A 21,341-nucleotide genomic window follows, 5' to 3' on the forward strand; every position below is an offset into this window, starting at 1 on the left:
TTTTTATCGCTTTGCTAATCCTGTTTTCTTTCCTTCTGAATCTACCTTGTTAATTTTTTGACATTCTTCGATACGAATATCCTTGCTTGTCATTTTTTTTATATATCATCAGGAGCATCCCCTGTATTCCACTTGATTCTTAAACAGCTCGTTAGCTGCGGTGAGTTAAGGCCCGGTTCATCAGACCCCTTTTATTTAGGCCCGGGATCCTTGGGCCTGAGTGTCACAAAAAAGGCACTCTCACATACGTTTATGGCACATGTCCCTATCACTAGAGCTTCCTGGAAGGTCATTTTGATCATTAGGATCTATACCCGATCTATGTTTAGCTTATCCAAGGAGATATTCCTCCTCGGACTCAGAACTCACGCTCTCGACCAAAGCCCAAAACCCAATTGTATGATCTGGGCCCATGACTCCACACACATTAAGTTAGATTTTAAAAACCTTATCCTTATCCCATAATCCATGTAGTTTTTATTAGATTATTTAAAAAAATTTCCGGTTGTTCATTACTCCTTTTCACTTATCTACGTAAAATTATTAAGTTTTAAAATCTTAAGTTTTAGGTTATAAAATCTCTTTTTTTTTTTCCTTACACAGGTTCAATTCTATATAATAAAACAAAACATCATTTATTTTAACGTGTTTCAACTTTCAATTCAAATATCAAAATATTGACATAAGTTAAATACAAAATTTTCTTATTAAAAAAGAAAAAGAAAAAAAGAAGGTAGATACAAAATTTTACTAATATTTAAAAACTGATAACATCTCCTTTCTCTGTATGGTTTGTGGGCTATTTTGCTTCTTTTAGTTTTTTTTATCTTGGAACAAATGAAATTACATAAATCTTACTCAAGGCAATTTTTATTTTTTTTAATTTTATTGTTCCTTTCTTCCTTTCCTCATTTAAATTTACTTTGGGTTAGGTTTATGATCGATATTTTGATTCCTTTCTATTTCTTTTATTTTTTTTTTCTTTTTATACATTTTAATAAAATAATCTTAATTTTTTCTAGGTCAAAAACTCAGGTTATAGAATTTTGACGAACCAAAACAACTAAAGAAGTATGAAGTCAACTATCAAATAGATGAAGTGTTTATAGAATTTTGATGTGGCTATAATTGAATAGAAAATTATAACACTAAATTTAAAAATAAAATAAAAAAGAGTTTCATCGCAAATGTAAAGCATAGAGAATTATATATTTGGAGAGAACATGAATTATATTTGTAGGGTCTCGACTTACAGTCCAAGCCCAAAACGTATGGAATATTGGCCCAATGAGCCCAATACAATAAATTTGTAGAGAGTGGGTCGAAAAACTAGGCCTTAATGAGACTTTCAGTCCAAGGAGGTCACACTTGTATATATTGATCACAATTGAATACAAAGACAATTTAAATTGCTACAATCTTCTTTCTCTCTTTTTCCGATCCTTTTCTCATGGAGGGTCTCTCACATTATATAGCTCCTTGTGGAACATCTTGATTCCACACTTGTTGATCATTTGAACCTCCACTTGAGTACTTGTCCTATCAGACACCCTCTCTAACTTTCTGTGAGTTGTGGTAGCCAAGGTAACACTGTTTAGAGGTCTTCTCCACATAAATTCAACTAGAAAAGTAGCTGCAATGCATTTAATGTGGTGGCAGCAGTTTTCCCCTAGATATTTTTGGGCTTCCTTCCTTCTTGTATGTTCATAAAGCATGTTCCTATCATTGCAGCTTCTTGGAGGGTCATTTTACTTGCTGGAATACATATTTGAGCTGCACACGCCACATCCGAGGAGTAATTCCCCCTCGGACTACTTTCCATTCGTTTCTTACTCATGAGACTTTAAATTGGGACCCTAAATGACTATTTGCCCCTCCTCAGACTATTTAGCGTCCTCAGACAAAAGTCCAAGATCCAACATATTATTCTGGACCTTTATCCCTACAATATTATATTATATTTTTTGTTAGAAACAAAATTATATTATATAATATGTGTTAGTGTGACAAAACCGGAGCGGTTCGTTAACTTCAAGACAATCTACCTAATAAAATTGTCACGTCTAAGGGGCTGTTTGGTTTTTAAAAAACCATCACTCCACTCCTCACTCAATTTTCATCACTTATCACTCATCATTCTATAATTCATCACTTATCGTAGAAAATACCACAACTTCCTAAGGTGTCATGTTTGGCACTTGTTTCCAATTTTGATAACTCAAAAAATTTTACTTTTTGTGGGACCCATGGATTGACTTGGTGCAGCTTTTATTTTTTATTTTTTATTTTTTTTCCTTCAACCCTCAATACCTAAACTCACCGAACCCAGTGAAAAAAAAAAAAAAAAAAAAAAAGAAGAAGAAGAAGAAGAAGAAGAAGAAGAGAAGAATAGAGAAACTAAGCCCAGACCCAACGTGAAGAAAAAAAAAAAAAAAACCCAATGCGAAAAGGAAAGAAAAGAAGAAAAAGAAGAAGAAGATGAAGAAGACTAGACCAAACCCAGCGTGAAAGGAAAAAGAAAAAGAAGAAGAAGAAGAAGACCTCCCAGCTTGAAAGGAAAAAAGAAGAAGAAGAAGACCGGATTTGACTACTTACATGCTGCAAGTCCCTTAAATATGTGTGTATTTACCAAAATGTCATCATAATTCTGTTTTCATAACTTGAAAACACCTAAAATGTGTTTTTAGTTTCCATAACTCATTACAAAAAAAAAAAAAAAAAAAAAATCAAAGAATTGAGTGATGGAAAGAAAAACTGAAAACACATCCAAACAAACTACTCAGCAGTGGGACCCACTATTTTTGAGTTATGGGTGATAGAAACAGAGTTATGGGTGATAGAAAGGCTGTTTGGATCATTTTTTTTCATCACTCAATTTCCGTCACTCATCACTCATCACTTAAAATTCCCTACCCGTTTGACACCATCACTCATTACTCATCACTCAATATTTTTCACACTGTTTGTGGGCCTCATACCTGTCACTTGGTGCAGTTTTTTTTTTTTTTTTTTTTTTTTTTTTTTTTTTTTTTTTCACTGGGTGTGAAAAAAAAAAAAAAAAGGAAACCCAAAAACCCGAACCCAGTGAAAGAAGAAGAAAAAAAAGAAAAAAAGAACTAAAGACCGAACCTAGTGAAAGAAGAAAAAAAAAAGAAGGAGAAACCCAAAACTGAAGATCGAACCCAGTGAAAGAAGAAGGAAAAAAAAAAGAAAAAGAAAAAAGAAGAAAGAACTGAAGACTGAACTAGGAGAAGAAAGGAAAAAAAAAGGTAGATTGGTCAAAAGTTGCGGCTGAGTTATGACTAGTGGGTCCCATGTGTGTTTAATTACAAAAATGCCATTGAGTTATGAGTGATGGAAATTGAAAACAACCAAAATGTGTTTTCAGTTTCCATAACTCATAACTAAAAAATCAGAGAATTGAGTGATGGAAACAGAGTTATCGTGCAGCCAAACGGACTTCTAACTACGGGTCCCACCATTTTTGAGTTATGGAAATAGAAAATTGAGTTATGAAAACAAGCCATCCAAATAGCCTCTAAAAATCCAAACAACCCCTTATGTTTCTAGTTTCGTCGTTTTGTTACTGGAGTTTACTTCATATGAAAGTGTATTTTTTTTTTTGAAACCGGAACCAATATCATTAATTAAGAAAAGAAGAATCCAAATACAAAGCATCCACAGCAGGTGGAGGATCCTCCTCCAGCCAAACAATTTCATTGTCAATTAATCTAGCAAACCTAGCCAAAGAATGAGCAACACCATTAGCACTACGCCTAATACAATTATAAGAGATGGACCTGAACCCTGCAGCCAAACACCAGATATCTTCGTAGATTAAGCCAAGACGTGAAAGGTCTGGTTGGGCCTGAGTAATCATCTTCATCACCACAGCATTATCGCCTTCCAGTACTATCTCTGTGAAACCCGCATCAATGGCAAACTCAAGCACTTTACGGCACGCCATCACTTCCACCTCCTCACTGTCACGCACAGCGCCTCCTCGAACCGCTAAAGCAGCCATGACGTCACCCTTTTCATTCCTAATCACTGCCCCATAACCTGATGCAGCACCCTCATCAAAGCAAGCACCGTCGAAGTTCAGCTTGAAAAACGTTTCTGGTGGAGGCTGCCATGTCTGCTGTACCGGACCATGATTCGGGATAGGCACATACAAGGAGTCTTGTGCAATCGAATACTCCTTCAAATAATCAACTGCACGTTGGGCTGATCTTGAGGGATGCTGGAAAACCCCTCCATGGATAACCGTATTCCTCTGGTGCCATATCAGCCAACAAGTAACCCAGAACAGATTCCATTCCTCATCGGAAAGCTTCATCAGAAGACCTGTGACCAACTGCAAAAAATCGTTCTGTGCTGTACCAGATTTCTGAAGTCTACCCAAGCTCCCAGCCCAAACATCTTGCGCCGCGCCACAACTCCAAAGAACATGCAGAACCGTTTCAGTTTCTTGATGACAGAGACAACAACGTGCATTCTCCATCACCCTTCGTCGAATAAGATTATCTTGTGTGGGCAGAATATTAAGACAAGCCCTCCATGAAAAAATCTTTATCTTGCTAGGAACAGCTGCTTTCCATAGACGTGACCAAAGGGACCCAAGTGCTCTGTGCTCTGACGACTCCCCATCATTTAACTCATCCTTCCTTAATTGTTTTGCCACAAAATACCCAGACCGGACAGTATATCTGCCTCTTTTTGTAAAAGACCAAACCAACCCATCCTGAGCAACCCGCCTACTTAAAGGAACTTGAAGAATCGCTTCTGCATCAAACTGATGAAACATGGCCATTATTCTTTCTCTATCCCACTGATGAGTCTGCCAATCAACTAAATCAGATACTCTCCATTCCCAAATTTCCTCCTCAGGTGGAAACAATATTTTTTTTGTTGGATGGTTTGGTAGCCAGCAATCTTTAAGCACACGAATTGAAGCCCCATTTCCTACTCTCCAATAACACCCTTTCTTCAATATTGGTTGAGCTGCTAACAAACTTTTCCAAACATAAGAGCTATTTTGGCAATCCATAGCATCAAGAAAATCACACCGCGGAAAATATTTGGCTTTAAAACACCTATACAACAAAGAGCCTTTATCCTGTAACAACCTCCAACCCTGTTTTGCTAGCATAGCTAAATTAAAAGATTTTAAATCTCTGAATCCCATTCCGCCCTCTTTTTTTGGCTGTGTTAAAAAACTCCAACTTTTCCAGTGAATTTTCCTTTCCTCCCCAACCTGGCCCCACCAAAACCTAGCACACATGGAGTCCAACTCATCACATAATTTCCCCGGCAACTGGAACACCCCCATGGTATACGTGGGAATGGATTGAGCCACTGCTTTTATAAGAACTTCCTTGCCAGCCTTCGAAAGCATTTTCCCCTTCCAGCCCTGCAATTTCCTCCAAACCCTCTCCTTCAGGAAAGCAAAAGTCTCATATTTTCTTCTTCCTATCAAAGTAGGCAGCCCCAGATAATTATCAAACCTCGCCACTTCCTTAACCTTTAATTTGTCAACGATCCATGTTTTCTGCTCCACAGACACATTACTACTGAAATAAGCAGAGGACTTCTCAAGATTTATACATTGGCCCGAGGCTTCAGCATACAACTGTAGGGTATCAGACACCACCTGCACTTCATTGTTATTAGCTTGACAAAAAATCAAAGAATCATCAGCAAAGAGCAAATTAGAGATCGACGGCGCATTTCGACATAAAGCCACCCCATGTAAACGTCCTTCAAGTTCTTTCCTAGCAAGAAGTGAAGTAAAACCTTCAGCACATAACAGAAATAGATAAGGGGATAGCGGATCTCCTTGTCGAATACCCCTAGAAGGAGTGATATTCCCATAAGCTTTTCCATTTATTCGGACAGAAAAGGAAGGTGTAGTGACACAACACATGACCCTATCAACCCAAAACTCCGGAAAACCCAATTTAAGCATCATGCCTTTAAGGAAACCCCACTCCACCCTATCATAGGCCTTACTAACATCCAGTTTAAGAGCTAATGCCCCCTTCTTCCCCTTCTTTCGACTATGCATGGCATGCAAAGTCTCATAGGCAACCAGCACATTATCAGTGATAAGGCGTCCAGGTACAAAAGCACTCTGAGTAGGGGAAATTAACTGTGGCAAAATCAGTTTCAACCTGTTCGCCAAAACCTTAGAAATAATTTTATAAATCACGTTGCAAAGGCTAATAGGTCTGAAATCTGCCATTTTCTCCGGTTTCTTAACTTTAGGAATTAAAACTATATGAGTATAGTTAATATCAGGTACCATATGACCAGTATGCAGAAAATCTAACACAGCCTCAGTCACCTCAGAACCAACAATATGCCAAAATTTTTGATAGAAAAGGGCATTCATACCATCGGGTCCAGGAGCCTTTGTTGGTCCCATCTGAAACAACGCTGTTCTAACTTCCTCACTGCTGTACGGCCTGGATAGCACCTCCAACATATCAGCAGACATCTTCCAATCAACCGCATCAAGACATTCCTCCAATTTGTCACAAGTACCTGCTTTAAAAATATTCATAAAATAGTTAGAAGCTACCGCTGCTACCTCATCCACTTCTTCCACCCAAACCCCATCAGCATTCTTTATTCCCTCAATAAAATTCCTACGCCTTCGTTGAGAAGCCTTAGAGTGAAAAAATTTAGTATTCCTGTCTCCATACTTTAACCAGGACACCCTGGATCTTTGACGCCAAAAAACCTCTTGCTTTAATAATAAATCATCCAACTGTTTACTCAGTAAAAGAAATTCATTCCTGCTTTCTTCAGTCATTTCACTAGCATTCAAAAGCTCCAGCTTCTTCTGTAATCTTTTAATCTCTTCTGTTTCAGGTTTAGTTTTAGAAGAACCCCATGCATACAACTCAGCCCCACAACTGTGGATTTGGTCCCTCAAACCACTCAACCCCATGCTACCATGTCCTCCTTTAGTCCAAGCCTCCAAAACGGCCTCCTCACAATCATCCCACATTAACCAGCATTCCTCAAACTTAAAACCACTAGCCCCCCTACCCCTTACCCGCCTATCATTCATGGTTGCTAATAGAATAGGAATGTGATCAGAAGCATGGCTAAATAAATGGGAAACCAAACTTGCAGGAAACTTTTCAAACCAGCTTTCATTAGCCGTAGCTCTATCCAACCGTTGCTTTGTATGAGCTGAACCTGGCCGTCTGTTTGTCCATGTGAACTTATGCCCAGTGAAGCCCAAATCTTTCAACTCACAAGTGTCCAACGCAACTCGAAAATCCTCCATCTGATTAAAGTAAGGCGCATTAACACTCTGTTTCTCTGAAGCATGAAGTATTGCATTGAAATCCCCAATGCAACACCAAGGACCTTCAACAAAAGTCTTTAAATGAGATAAAAGTGCCCATGACCTCCTCTTTTCATTCGCTTCAGGCCACCCATAAAATCCAGTCAAATGCCACACAAAACCATCAGATTCCACCACTTTAGCCAAAATATGATTGTCAGTAAAATTAACCACATCCAAATTCACTTCCTCCTTCCACAGCAATGCCAAACCTCCACCCGAATTTGGCTTTTTCACTATCAACTTATTTTTAAAAGGCACGTCACCACAATGTTGCTCAAAACCACTTCGATCTAACCTTGTTTCCATTAAGAAACAAATATCAGGAGCTTGTTCCCTCACTAATTTGTGAAGGCTTTGAACTGTCCAAAGGTTCCCAAGCCCTTGGCAGTTCCAGCTTAAAATCCTCATTGCTCTCGGCAAGGGTGTTGCAACACCCCCGCCGCTCCAACAATTTCAGAATCATCCCAACCCTTTACTTTCTTCCCTACACGCTCATCACTTTTGTCATGCAAATCCAGCTGCATTCCCTGACTGCCTCTCTTCCCCAAGATAGTCTTTGCCCCTTCTTTAAATAAATCCACAGGGCCCAACTCCATACGTGTAAGCCTTGTCCACTTGCTATGTTTCTCCATTCTTTGAGGCCCACAATCTTTATCCTGCTGCCTATTTCCTTGAACATCAACATGGTCCAAAAGCCCCTTAATATCAACCTTGTCCGTAGGCCCAAAGGACTCCCCAAGCCCCTCCATACTTGGGCTTTGATTATCACCCCCATACGTAGGCCCAACCATCCCTTCCAGCTCCAAACTCTCCGTAAACTTTTCTCCATGAATCACGGACCTTGGCAGCGAATTTTCTGGAAGAAACCCGTGTTTCCCGGCCAAACCAGCATCAAGTTGTGTCATGCGAACCCTACCACCAACGCCCCCGCCGCCGCCATCATCCACATTCCGTGCCTTACCATTCTCCTGCTGTGAACTGACCGGTTCACTCTCCGTCGCACGCTCTGTTTCATCTCGATACCGTGCACGGCTATTTGGTGAACGTGCTCTGCTCCCAGTAGCCTTCATCCAATCCCCATATTGACAATCTGCCTCCTCACCTTTCTTTGTTGCACTAAAATATTGGGCACAATGTCGAAGGTCATGCCCAAGCAATCCGCAGTAATGGCAAAACAGAGCAAGTCGCTCATATTTGAAAGTAACCCAATACTTCTGCCCCTTCGAATCTGCTAAAAAAGCCCCTCTCCGAAGAGGTTTCGATAACGGAAGAGCAACTTTGACGCGCATGAAAAAGTTTGGGACGTCCAGCTGCCGTCGCTTTTCCACATCCTCCACAACACCTAGCCGTCCACCCACTGCCTCAGCCACTGCCGGAGAAGCCATGTCAAACGGCGCTCCCCATATTTGCACCCAAAGGGATGCCGTCTCAAACCTCACGTTGGCAGCAGTCATCCCTGGTTTCCACCGAACCAGTAATAATACTTGGTTATCAAAGGTCCATGGCCCTCCTTTTAGAACCCTATTCATGTCAAACTCTGAAATAAACTTGAACTGGAAGAGATTTGCCCCAACCTCGACCACCTGAACCCGATTCTCCAACCCCCATGCCCGCTTGATAGTTCCTTGAGCAGCCCTTTTATTAAAAGACCTACACGTGAGAAACTTCCCCAGCAAACTCTGAGAGCAACTTTCAATCTCTGCTATCCGTCCTTCATCCGAAATAGGAATAACCTCCTCCTCGTCAGTAGTCAGCTTCATGTTTTCCAGACTACTACTCACATCGTCCTCCATGATTCAAACGTAGATGGCACCGAAAAAAAGAAAAAAGAAAAAGCAAACCCTTAGAGGAACTAAGGGAGAAAGAAACCTCGTACGGGAACGAGAGGGAGCGCTCCTACCCTAGAGGAGAGATTTTTGTATCATGAATTTTGTAAGAGTCTAAAATATATGAAAGTGTATATTAATTTCTTTGTTTTATTTATTTTTAGGTAGTAGATAGATAACATTTTAGACCTTATCTTATAAAAAAAAAAAAAAAAAACATTTTAGATTTTATAATTTAGAAGTAACTTCAGATTAAATCTCATTATTTTCAGAAATTTCAAATTAAACTCTTTACTTTTAAAAATATTTCAATTTAAACCATAAACAAATTTACAATGATGTCGTTAACGCAAAATCTTAAAAACAAAACCACATCATATGATTATTTTAATATATATGTCCATCATATATAAATATAATTTCATTCCAAGTCATTCAATTTTGTTTTCTTTTTCTTCTCAAATTTTTATTTTTATTTTGGTTTCTTTTAAAGCATTTTTCTATTATGCTTGAAGCCATTATATTGAAACATTTTCTAATATTCATTCAATGACGTTTGGTTTGTATTTTAAGATAGCCAAATATTTCAAATAGAAAAGATAAAAATTAAAAACCATGGAAGACTTTGGAGTGTGGACAATAGTCTGAAATTAGTGGCAAACTAGTTTAGACCTATGATATTTTCTTTAGACCTGTGACAGTTTCTTAGTAAATACTTGGACCAATTTTGATAAGAGGGTGAGGGAGGAATAAGAGAAAAAAAAATGACAATTCTTGTCACATCCGAATACGATTATGAGCACATTTCCAAAGAAAATGAATTAATTCAGAAGGAGCTCCAAAATAAAGTCCATAATTTTTTTGGAGGAAGAATATGTGGGGTTGGGATTTGGGAGATAGAAATTTGTAGGTAGATTATAGAATTAAAGATACTTGAAATCAAATTCCAAATACGAGTATCATGAGTTTGGGCAAAATATACAAAATTGGTACAGTTAATGAACCGATTTTGACTCCAATTTCCAGTTTTTGACCAGTTTTATACAGATTTTATGGCATTTTACCAAACCAAACTGATGCCCGATTCTCAATTGAACTGGTTGAACAGGGCAATCCAGTTCGATTTTTTAAAACAGTGATTGAGGTGGCGTAAATGAGATCAATAGTGAATTCTTGTTAGTTAAAAGATAGCGAGTGACGATTTTCACATATGGCCAGTTATGATCGAGTTTACCAAAGTGAGGAGGTGTTTAGTGTTTACAATGGCCCGTAAAAAAACAAAAGAAGAAGTCCAATGGGTAGCCAAAAATCCATCCAGAAAGAGAGAGAAGTTTAGAGGAGGATCGACGAGCCATTTTTTAATAATATATATATATTTTTAAATTACACTTTTCGACTTTAAACTATATCATTTTTTTTATTTAAAAAAAATACTCATTTTACATTTTGTTTTCTAAACTATTGAAATACACGATTAATCTCTTATAAAGTTATAAATTTGTAACACTTAACCCTTTGTCATTTATTTTATGGTTAAATCTAATGAAGTTTAACATTAAAAGACTAATTACCCCTCCCTCCAAAATAGAGGGTAGAGGGTAAATTGGTTTTTTACATTAGATTTAACTAAGAAGATGGTGATAGAAAACAAAACAAAAAAACTAGTCTTTTTTTTTTTGCTGAAAAAATATCTAGTCTTCAAAACTTGAGCGGCCTGCCCTCACTTTTTTTAATTATTTTTTTAATATATATATATATATATATATATATATATATATAATAAAATAAAATAAATAAATAAAAACTTTGATGGATTACACGAGCCTGAGCGAATCTTGGGCCTTCGTTCGGGTCCCAAATTATTGCTTTAGGACCAATAGATGGAGTGAACGGTCTCTAATTCTACCCCATCAAAGATTCAATAGCCAAGAGATTTGGGCCTGACCCAGCCTGATCCATTCGCAAGTAGATCAAATTACTCGTTACAGCTTACTGATACTGGATTCAAAAGATTAGTGTATCAAGTCTGAATAACCCACTAATAAAATTTTAATGCGATTTCACCTAGAGATTATCTCAATAATATGCGCAAAAGATTATTTGAGATGATTTGTAAAATTGTACCTATCCACCCTGGACAAATTACAAGGCTACAACTCGATTGCTTATTTGAAGCCTGACCTCCAAGAAGTAAAATTAATAGTCCCTTAGGGCCATATCCAATTTACTTGGTCCATAGCTAAACATATTTAAAGTCACAAAATCGTCCAATTATTATAATAAAAAAAAAGTTATTAATTCTCACATACTTCTTATTTATAAATCATTCATACACATTATCCATTATAGATATCACATGTGAAATTATGGACATTGTCCATTATGGATATCGCATGTGAAATTATGGATGTACGGCACCGAGCTTCCAAAGCCCATACTGGCCTTGGGCCCAGACCCATCTAGGCCCCGGGCCCAAGCCCATACCAGCCTTGGGCGCAGGCCCAGCAGAAAGTTCCAGTTACCTTATGCCCTTCTTGAAACTGCCTTGGAGTAAAAACAAGTTTTGGGTATTGAGTTCCCAGAGTTGACCAGTTAATCTTTCCCGGTAGAGCGTATGAGTCATATCCGGGAAGGTCATGATATGCACGGGAACGTGAGTTGCCGAACATAATCGGTGAAAATGGAACCAAGTTCCAAGATCATAAATGCTGCACCGCCCTTTCACCTAAACAACCACTTTAACCAGATAATACTGGACCTTCAGTAGCACTAACGGTGACTGTAATCATGATCTCCCCACTAACCTTGGCTATAAATAGAAGGAAGTTAGGAGAAGAAGGGGTTCAGAAAAATTGGGAGAAAACAGTGAAGGAGAGGGTACCAACTGGGAGTTACTTTGAGTCTCTCTGCCGAGAACGACCCATTGTAGGAAATACTTAAGCCCACTACAAATAAATTGTGAGCCCAAGTGACCTAAGGTCCAGAAGTCTTGCACTTGGTTCTTACAATTGGCGCCCACCGTGGGGCTCTCCTACGAAGCTGTGGTTTAAGTGAGACTCAAGCAAGGGAGATGTCTGAGGAGCGTTCAGGAGGGCACGTTCCGAGCAATTCCGCAGGATCTTCTCGGGGATCGACGTGGAGGGAGAGAAGGCAGAAACGGCTGGAGGATAGGGAGCATCCAAGAGGAGAGGAAAGGTCCGGATTGGGAGAAGGATCGGCCCAGACACACCGGACGATTTCAAGCGTCTTAGCACATCGGCAACATGATGATAGGGACCGGGAGCTGAAGCGGTTACGCAGATTGGTAATGGACTTGGAGCTAGAAGCAAGGGGTCGGCGCCACGAAAGGAACCACAACCCCCAACCCAGGAGAAACCGTGGCGAGGAAGGTTCCAGCCGATCTGTTACACAACAACACCGAGACCGATCACGTTCTCAAGAGTCACATCGACACTCCCGGGAGACGCGTCGTAGACGGGAACGTTCCCGGTCGCATGGATATGATAACCAAGGGTCAGAGTCGCCAGAGGAGCGGCGGCACCACAACGCCGCGATGGACGCCATGAGCAGGGCCTTGCGGATGGCAGCCCGGTCTCCATTCTCTGATGAGATCGAACGGGCACCCATGCCGAGCAGATTCACGCGTCCACCATTCAATTCCTATGAGGGGAGGACAGACCCCGTGGAGCATGTCAGTCATTACATCCACATGATGTCTTTGCATGCGCACAACGATGCATTGATGTGTAAAGTATTCCCCTCTAGTCTCGGCTCTACCGCACTGAGATGGTTCAATGGGTTGCGGAAAGGTTCTATACACAGCTTCGCCGAGCTGATTCAGGAGTTCGGCAGCAGGTTCGTAACATGCAGCCGAGTGCAACAGCCGGTCGACGCGTTGCTTTCCATGAAAATGAGGGTCGGGGAAACCCTTCGAAGTTATGCCAACCGATACTGGGAACTCTACAATGAGATTGGTGGGGGAAACGAGAAAATTGCGGCTAGCACCTTCAGGATGGGGCTCCCCGAGGATTCTGAACTGCGGGAGTCGCTGACAAGAAGACCCCCGAAGGATATGAGGCAACTGATGAGACGCATAGAGGAGTACAAATGCCTGGAGGATGACCGGCTGCAGAGCAGGGGGAAAGCTCCTTTTACGGGGAGATCTCGGCAAAGCATCTTGCCGCCAAAACCGAAAAGGGACTTCAGAATGCAGGAACCAGAGGTGCAGATCGAAGGGGTTAATGTGTTGTTTAAAGAGCCCGTGCACAAGATACTGGAACGGATAAGGAACGAGCCATTCTTTAGATGGCCGAACAAAATGGGGGGCGACCCATCTCGGAGGAACCAAAGCCTATACTGCACCTATCACAGAGACAAGGGGCACACCACCGAGCAGTGTAGGGTATTGAAAGATCATCTCGGGCAGTTAGTGAAGGCAGGGCACCTGAAAGAGTTTGTAGCAGATTCCACTGACCGGGAGACCGGGCAGGGCGCCCAACAGAAAAGGAATCCCCTTCCACCACCCCTGGGGGTAATCAACGTCATTCATGCCGCACCGAGAAGAGCAGCAGCGGCAAGAAGGGTAATGACAGTGGCTTGCGCGAAGGGAGAATCATCCAAGAAGCAAAAGAAAGTTGGACAGCTGGACATCTCGTTCGGAGAAGATGATTTGGAGGGAACCATCCAACCTCACGACGACGCTTTGGTGGTGACGGCCCGGATAGGAGGATTCTTGGTAAAGAGGGTGATGATTGATCAGGGTAGCAGGGCTGATGTTATGTACCCGGACCTCTTCGAATGGCTCGGGTTAAAAACCCAGGATTTGGCGAAGTATGACACGCCATTGGTCTCGTTTGACGGGAGAGTTGTGATTCCCGAGGGGCAAATCTCTCTCCCAGTGGACATGGAGGGCAAGGAAGTTATAGTTACGTTCATAGTAGTCCGATCATTCGCACCTTACACCGCAATCCTGGGGAGGCCGTGGATTCACGCCATGGGGGCTGTTCCGTCCACCCTTCACGTGAAAGTAAAATTTCCTACTGAGTACGGAGTTGTAGAGGTAAGGGGGAATCAACAGGTGGCGAAGCAATGCCTCGTAGCCGCGGTCCGGTGGGAAAAGGAACAGCTCGGTCAAGCTGAGCACGCCGAGCAAGAGACTGCATAGCAATTACAGAAACCCCGGGAAACTGGGGCGGACGTTGCCGAGGAGGTGCTGAAGGTAAGAATTCTCCCAGATAGTGTCAAATACTTCCAGATAGGTACAAGCATGAATGACCGGGAAAGGGTAGAGATGTTGTTGTTCCTGTTGCAGAACGTAGATGTCTTCACATGGAACCCGTATGAAGTGCCCGGCGTAGACCCCGAGTTCATTGTTCACAAACTCAATGTGGACCCATCATTTCCCCCGAAAAAGCAGAAGCCGAGAAGAGCATCAAAGGAACACGTCGATGCAGTAAACCTGGAGGTCCAGCGACTGAAGGAAGCCGGGGTCATAAAAGAAATATTCTTCCCGAGATGGCTAGCAAACACTGTCGTAGTGAAGAAGAAGAGCGGTAAATGGAGAGTTTGTGTGGACTTCACCGATTTGAATAGAGCGTGCCCCAATGATCCATTCCCGATGCCCAAGATTGATCAGCTAGTGGATGCCACGTACGGGCACCCGAGAATGAGCTTCCTAGACGCCTTCCAAGGCTATCACCAGATTGCCTTGGCGCCCGAGGACCGAGAAAAGACAGCATTTATATCCCCAAGCGCAAACTATCACTACGAGGTCATGCCGTTTGGATTAAAGAATGCCGGTGCCACCTACCAGCGTATGATGACAAGGATGTTCTGGGAAAAAATTGGATGCACGGTTGAAGTTTATATCGACAACATGGTGGTATCTGATCTCCACTGAAGACCTTCGGGGAGTATTCGAGATACTGAGACGACACAAGCTGCGCCTGAATGCCGAAAAGTGCACTTTCGGAGTGGGGTCTGGCAAGTTCCTGGGTTATCTGATCTCCACTCGGGGAATAGAGGCTAACCCCGACCAAATAGAGGCCGTTAATCGCCTCAAACCACCGAGCAATCCTAAGGAGGTGCAAGTGCTCACTGGGATGCTGGCCGCCTTGAACCGATTCATCTCCAAGTTTGTCGATCGCTGCCGGCCATTCTATCAACTTCTGAAGAAGTGGAAGGGGTTTCAGTGGGACGAGAGCTGCGATGAAGCTTTTCGAGAACTAAAGGAATATTTGGCAAAGGCGCCGAGGTTGACGGCCCCGGAGCCCGGGGAGGATCTGTTTATGTACCTTGCAGTCACCGATCATGCCGTAAGTGCTGTGTTACTAAGGGACCGAGGAGTGCAAATGCCGGTGTATTACGTGAGCAAAACCTTGGTCGATGCCGAGACAAGGTACCTGCCTCTCGAAAAGTTGGTTTTGGCCCTGGTGCACGCCACGAGGAAGTTACCACACTACTTCCAGGCACACACAGTGTTTGTCCTCACCGAGTATCCATTACAATCACTGTTGAAGAGATCCGACTTCACAGGACGTATTGCTAAATAGGGGACTCGGTTGGGATCGTTTGACATAAGATACCGACCTAGAAGTTCGATGAAGGGACAGGTTCTCGCTGATTTCATCGCAGAATTTACACCCAAGAATGAAGGCAAGGTAATCTGTAGTGCGGAGATTCGTCCGTGGAGGTTATTTGTGGACGGCGCATCAAATGCTGTGGGGGCCGGGGCTGGTATTGTCATAATCACACCTGAAGGCATGCGACTGGAACACTCCTTCAGATTGGGGTTCAAAGCCTCGAACAACGAAGCCGAATATGAAGCCCTACTGGCCGGATTGAGGGCAGTATTGCATCTGGGCGCAAAGGACGTGGAGATCTACTCAGACTCTCGGCTGGTTGTTTATCAGATCACTGGGGACTTCGAGGCTCGGGATCCCCAAATGAAAGCTTATCTAAGTACGGCAAAGCAAATTATCGGTCAGTTTGGAACGGTAAAGATATCCCAGGTAGCCCGGTCACAAAACAAGCATGCTGACTCTCTTGCCACGTTAGCCTCATCGGCTACCGAGGATACGCCGAGGCTTATCACGATAGAACTTATAAGGGAGCCAAGCATCTGTGTGAAGACTGCTCTCGACCGGGCCGGAGTAGAGGTTGTGCAGGTGACGGTGGCCGGACCATGCTGGATGAACCCGATCATAGACTTTCTTTCCGAAGATAAAGTTCCAGAGGATGAGGCCGAGGCCAACAAGATTCGACGAATGGCTCATAGGTACTGGTTGTCTGCGGACCGAAAGTTGTACAGAAGGTCCTTCGCGGGCCCTTACCTCTTGTGCCTGCATCCTGAAAGAGTCAAGGAGCTTCTAACCGAGCTGCATGAAGGAGTGTGCGGCGGGCATGCTGGGGGACGATCTTTAGCACACAGAGCAATGACGCAGGGGTTTTGGTGGCCACAGATGCAGAAGGACGTCGCTGAATACGTTCGGAGTTGCGAACAATGTCAAAAGCACGCCCCAATGATCCATCAGCCGGCAGGACATCTAAATCCTGTCAGCAGCCCGTGGCCATTTGCACAATGGGGGCTTGACATCCTCGGGCCATTCCCCCGAGCAACGGGGAACCGCCGATTTGTACTAGTGGCTGTGGATTACTTCACAAAGTGGGCTGAAGCTGAAGGCTTGGCCAATATCCGTGATATTGACGTGAAAAAATTTGTGTGGAAAAACATAGTTACAAAGTTTGGGGTGCCGGATTCGCTAGTGACAGACAACGGGCTACAGTTCGACAGCAACGCTTTTCGGACCTTTTGCAGCGAGCTCGGCATCAAGAACAAGTATTCAACCCCGGCATACCCCCAGAGCAACGGCCAAGCTGAAGCAGTAAACAAGACTATTTTGAACGGGCTCAAGAGAAGGTTGGATGGGAGCGAAAGGAAGATGGGCAGAAGAACTACCCAGTGTCTTATGGGCCTACCGCACGACCCCCAGGAGATCCACGGGGGAAACCCCGTTTTCTCTGGCCTACGGGGCAAAAGCAGTGATACCAACTGAGGTGAGCTTATGCAGTGCACGGGTCGCCGGGTTTGACCCCGTACAGAACGCCGACCTGATGATGGACCATTTGGATTGGCTAGAAGAATGCAGGGAGGCCGCGACCATACGTCTTGCCGAGTATCAGCAGAAGCTGGCCCAAAGGTACAACCGAAATGTAAAGGCCAGGGAATTTAGTGCCGGGGAATTAGTGTTAAGAAGGGTTGTGGGAAACATGCGGGACATGGCTGCAGGGAAGCTTGCTCAGAGCTGGAAGGGACCATACAGAGTCACAGCCATCGCAGGAGCAGGGGCCTACTACTTGGAAGACCTGGACGAGAAACCGCTCCCCCGACCATGGAACGCTAACAACCTGAAGAAATTCTACGCGTAATCATCGATGTAAGCCAGAACTTGTATTCTATTAAGGTTAAGAGCATGATGAACTTTTTTGTCTATGCTGTTTTTGACTCTGTAACCGCACACCGAGAGAATCGACGATAAAACTCTAAGGACAGAAACCTGACCCTCGGCTCGATCAACATCGCCGAGCAGGTGAAAACCTTACGAATAAACTCTAAGGACAGAAACCTGACCCTCGGCTCGATCAACATCGCTGAGCAGGTGAAAACCTTACAAATAAATCTCTAAGGACAGAAACCTGACCCTCGGCTCGATCAACATCGCCGAGCAGGTGAAAACCTTACGAATAAACTCTAAGGACAGAAACCTGACCCTCGGCTCGATCAATATCGCCGAGCAGGTGAAAACCTTACAAGTAAATCCTAAGGACAGAAACCTGACCCTCGGCTCGATCAACATCACCGAGCATGTGAAAACCTTACGAATAAATCCTACGGACAGAAACCTGACTCTCGGCTCGATCAATATCGCCGAGCAGGTGAAAACCTTACAAATAAATCTATAAGGACAGAAACTTGATTCTCGGTTAAAATAAAATATCCGGACAAGCGGGAACTTTGCAAACAAATACTCAAAGGACGAAAACACAATTCTCGGTTAAACCAAAACCGGATAAAAACCTAACCCTTTTGCAAAAACTAAGTCCAATAGCGCTCTCAAAATTACCCACAGCGCCGCACAACAGGTTTTCAGGGGTATCATTCTATTAAGCGGCCATAGCACGGGTATAATTCAAGCAAAACACAAACAAATATAATTTCATTCAACAAGTTGAAACGGAAAAAGAGAACGGACTGCTAATTAAACAGGTAAAAGCAATTGTTCAATCACCACATCCCGGTGACATGGGCAAATAGTACCAACAGGTAAAAGCAATTGTTCAATCACCACATCCCGGTGACATGGGCAAATAATACCGATAAGTTAAAGCAATTGTTCAATCACCACATCCCGGTGACATAGGCAAATAAAAATAAAATAAAAATAAGCTAATAAGTAAAAGTAAAATCAGCTGGGAGGTTGGGTCGGTGGTGGCACTTCCTGCTGGACGGTCAGGGGGAAAGGTTGGCCCTCACCAAGAAACTCCTGCACGGTGGGTATGCTCGTGGCTTCCATCTCCTCGGGCTCGGCGTGAGAATCGATTTGCTCAACCAACTCCCTCATACTGGCCGTCTCCTCCTCGCCAAAAGCAGCCGGGGCGTTCTGGACGGCAGGTACAGGGTTCGGAAATGGAATCTGGCCGGGGTCCCTCAGCGGCGAATCTTCAGGAACTCCCATTGCCTGAAGAGCGGCAAACCACCCGGCCTCGAAGCCCATATGTCGAGCCCGAGCCACCACCGGCTCTGCGGAATTCTCGGCGTCAGCAAAGCCTACGTCATACCACTTTTGCTCCGCGGACGCCAAGCCTGCCCGGAGATCGGCTATCTCCTCGGCATTGGAAGTGTTAAGGCTGAGGGCTTCGGCTAGTTTGAGTTCCATCTCATTCTGCTTGGCCAGGAGCTCTGCATTCCTCTTTTCGGCCAATGCCCGGAACTTCTCCGCAGCAGCAGCCTTCTTCTCAGCAGCCTCGGCAATCTTCAGCTTTTCCTTAGCCGTTTTTACTGCTGACTCCCGCGCCCCCTTCTCGCGCTCATTTTCCTCATCAAGCTCCCGTGCCCGGGCAGCCACAATGTGAGCCAGTTGAGCGGCCTAGCAAGCACGAAGGTTAGCAAAGAAACAAAAGGAAATCTATATGGAGTAAATAGACAAAAGAATTACCGCAATGGCGTGCCACTCTAACCGGCGCCCCACAGACTCCTCGGACCCATCATCAAAGGCGTGCACGTCCTCGGGAAGTTGGAGAGCTTCAGCCAAGGTTTGGGCAATACGGCCGCCCTCACCCTTATCCCACATCCGAACAGAGGCGGTTGAGGGCAATGGCTTGCCGTCCAGAAGGAACTTTGGCTCCCACGCTGGAGCCACTTGGGAGGAGGACGCGCCCCCCGCGCCAGCTTCGGTTGGCGGCTCATGGATTACAATTCCCCCTGTTGGTCGGGGAGGAGTCTGGACTGCAGCATCCCCCCGGGCCCGTGGAAGGTTGCTCGGTTACTTTCTGTTTCTTCCGGGCCCGTCCGGACTGCGAGGGGGGAGGAGGCTGAGAAACTGGACCCCGACCCTGAGTAGGCGGGGGCTGGTTGGTCGGTCGGGCACCAGGCACGAACCGGTCAAGGGTCATGACTCTTCTTGCCACCATTCTTGCGCCGGGCTGGATCGCTTCAGCTAGCAAGTTAGCCGCTTCTATCACTTGCTATTGAGGCTCGGCGGGTGGATCCTCGGGATGGGGCTGCTCTTGGGCTTGGTCCCCTTGTTGTATGGCTTCTTGAGCTCTCTCTCTAAGGCGCTGAGATACCCGTTCCGCGGAATCGTCTCGCAGGGGAACTAGTTCGTCCGCGGCAGTAAACCGCCGACCAAATTCCCTCGCTTCCCTGGTTGTAAGCTTCGGCGGCAAAAAATTCACGTACCGGACGTCTATGTACGATAGCAGGGGGCTGTCAACTATCAGCGCCTGCTTGAAAGGCTGCCAAGTAGAGTAAACCGGTTCCACTCCGAGGATCAGGTGTGAGGCCCGGAGTTGCCCGTCCCAATGCACGTAGATCTCAGAACGGAGGACGAAGTTTAAGTCCCTGGTGTGGACGGCTCTGAGGTCCTGAACAAACACTTTGCCGTCTGCAAAAGAACAGGTGACGCATTAGCTTTTAACAATAAAAAATTTTTTACTCAAACAATTATAAGAAGGGGATGGTACGAACCCACTTCACGCCGTGTGAGGGGGCAAGGGATCTCTCCGGCAAACCAATTGCCGCGCACCCTGACGAACTCCCCGGCGGAGTTCCTGTTCGAATCGGGTAGGCACGATATCAGCCGTACCCGAGCATCCCTTGTCTTTAAGTAATAATTGGTGGATTTGCTCCCACAGAGGCTGTACATTTGGTTAATATCATGGTGGTCTAATTGTAAGTCAAAGATATGGTTCAACTTGCTGACACAACTAACTACCCGGTAAAAATTGGGGGGAAGCTGGTCGGGGCACAGCCCGTAGTAAGTGAGTGTGCTTATTAAGAGGGGATCTACGGGGAACCTAACCCCACCTTCTAAAATGGACATTAAAGGAAAGAAGGCTGTACCCTGCCCTCGGTGGAGTTCCATATCACTCTCATGGCAGTAAGCCACGTCCACGTCATTGGGAATACTAAATTTACTCCTAAAGGTGGCCAAAGCAGCCGGGTTTCTAGAAGATAAGAATAACCCATCTATAAAGCTTAAAAACTATAAGAGTAAATTCAAAGAAACAAAGCTGAAGGAACAGGAAGGGGAAGAAAGACTTACTTTGGGTTCTAAGGAGGAAAAGAACGCTGAGCAAGCAAGCGCACAGAAAGGTGATCGGCAGAAAGTAAGCACTAAAGATCAGAGGCGAAGGAAAAATGGAATGGTGTTTGGGGAAGGACTATTTATAGAGCCAAAAGAAATGGGGGAAGAAGAAACGCTTAATCAAGCAATAAATGGGCACAGCCTACGAGCGACCCAACGAATGCCAAGCGTAACCGATTTGCGCGCCGCTTCGGTTCACGAACCGTCAGGCAATAATGACGACTGCGCCTGGCGCCGCGAAACGGCGCGTCTTTTGAGATGAATATTAATAAGAAGTGACAGCCAGAA

The sequence above is a fragment of the Quercus robur genome, chromosome 12 (genome assembly GCF_932294415.1).
Source record: "Quercus robur chromosome 12, dhQueRobu3.1, whole genome shotgun sequence".
In the NCBI taxonomy this organism is placed as follows: domain Eukaryota; kingdom Viridiplantae; phylum Streptophyta; class Magnoliopsida; order Fagales; family Fagaceae; genus Quercus; species Quercus robur.